We start from the raw sequence: 2,563 nt of genomic DNA on the forward strand, positions 1-2,563 counted from the left end.
GCTCCGTAGTGGCTGCCAGAAATTAATTGTCAACGAATATTCCTATGGAATTGCTTATCTGTGTATTATATTATAATCAATGGTACTACTAACTAAATGCTCGATTTTTATTTTTTTTTTTTTAATTTGAAAATCATATTATGGTAATAAATTATTTCTGTCAATGATTGATGTTATTAATAAAATCTAGTTAAATTATTATTAACACTATTTTTAAATTGTACTAATTACATTTTTTAAGTCAGGGGTTATTGGAAAGTTTGTTTTAATTTTTGAATACATGTTATATCTCTACTTTTATTCGGCATAACTGATAAACAAAAATGTTGATTACACTGTATCATTATTTATAGTCCTGTGCTTATAATTTTAGTAAAATGTTATAGTGGTTCAAAATAATATTAATGTGAAACATGGGTGATTATGTCATGAACAACCTATTCAGAAATTAAAGTGCCTAAGATAATCTAAATAAGGTCAAAAAAGTAAAAACATTTAAATATTCAATAAAAGCTATATCAAAATGGTTACTCCCTCTCTACCAAATATAAAAAATAAAAAAGTGATAATATTTTTTTAAGACTAGGTATTAAGATCTGTCCCTGTATGTGTATATATACAAACCTTAACTCTTTCTGGCAGACCACTTAATTTTACTGCTTATTGCATGGTGGTTAGTGGAGCTAACCACCTATAAAATAAATTTTGTTCTTAATTGTAGTTAGCGTTGCTAACCATAAGTAGTTAGTATATACACCATCAGATGGCATGCATTTATTATTATTTATTACTATTGAATAATTTTTTTTTAATTAATTAAAAATTATAAACCAAAAACCATGACATGCATCTAAGACACCATTTTTACTTGCCGCCCCGTGCTGTAAAGTGTTAACTGTCACAATTTATTTACACACACCAAGGTTATGGGCAGTATGCATTGTGTAAGAACGGTTAGTTTTCCTTGATCATCAATACTCAACATAACACGAGACCTGTTCAAGGCATAAATATTTAGATTCCCACTCGATCATGCTTAATGTATTCTAATTTGTTTACATGACTTGGCAGAAGAAAAGCTGTCAGTTATTATTGATTATGAATTGTCCTAGTTCACAAAAAAAAGTATGGAACTATATTATTAATCAGGGTTGGAACATATAATACAGTAGAGCATACAACATACAGTATAAAATAGTTGTTGTTGTTTTTGGTAGTATACTATTTACTCAAAATAGGAGAAAAAAACAACCAGTCAAATGAGTATTAACTATTAATATGTACCTAGTAGTTAATAGTTAAATACCTAACCTAAGATTTACCAAAGAACTAAAGAAGAAATTTGATAATTTGCTATATTAATAGTGACTAGTAAGTTCATATTTATCTTTATAAAATTCAATAATAATTATTATTTTTATAATAACAAAAAAGACATTTGTGATAATTTAAAATGTGTTATATTAATTATTGGGTAAGTAAGTAAGTTCATCTTTATTCTTTATTAATAACTAGGTGCAATAGGTGCATTAATATTAATATTCATTACTTATTATTTTATAGTAACAAAAAAGAATTTTTTTTGTTTTTCGTTATAATTTCATTCTAAATGTAAGAAAATTCTCAAAGTTGATGTAGAAACTTATAAGTTTATACTTATTAAAATTTAAAATGCACAATATATATTAAACTATTATCTGTATTATCGCTATTAAAATAATTATAAATTTCAAAGAAAACAATTTATACTTAATATTCGTTATGTCTTAGTTGTTCTTAAGTTTTATATGTTGTTACATGGGTGGTGGTCGTTGGGCAAAGGTTATAATTTTTACCAAAAATGAATTGTCTGATTGGGCAAGTGGAAATATTTTTAACAATTCGAGGTAAAAACCAAGATACGAATGATATCGTTGCTAATCATTATTAATCACTATTATTGAAAAAAAAGATTATGAGTTAGATATGCTGTACAAGTTATATACCTTAATAATAAGTAATAACACTGCAGTATGCTATGTGATGTGTTGCGATGTAAACCTTAGTATGTATAATTGAAAGACTTGAAATTGAAAGACGAAATTAAAGTATAGTGAAAAACTAATTGCATTAAATAGTCATTCTAATAAAATAACGAGACATAAGTATCATTCATAATTTTTTCTATAGTAAAATATTTATTAAAATTAACGCTGACAAAAATAAAAAATGGAACAAAATAAAAACAAAATTCTTGTGAAAAAATTAGTCGAATTGGTAATAAAACAAAAAAAATAAACAAACGAACAAAATAATACATTATTTTGTAAAATAATTATTAAAATTTAATACGAAACCAATTTTTCCAAGTATAAGTACCTATTATGTTTTGTGAAATAATTGATCAAAATTTGGCTTATCCGTAGGTTCTAATAAATTCGTCCGTTTGATTTAGTCTGGCTTATGAATGTGATGAAGGCGTTGACAAATCTGGAGATATTGGACATTTGGACTACGTGAGATAAGTGTTTGTGATGGCAGAGAGTTTGAAGAGCTTGAGTATTCTGGTTGATAACTATATGAA

This window comes from Metopolophium dirhodum, chromosome 1 (assembly GCF_019925205.1).
Source record: "Metopolophium dirhodum isolate CAU chromosome 1, ASM1992520v1, whole genome shotgun sequence".
Classification (NCBI taxonomy): domain Eukaryota; kingdom Metazoa; phylum Arthropoda; class Insecta; order Hemiptera; family Aphididae; genus Metopolophium; species Metopolophium dirhodum.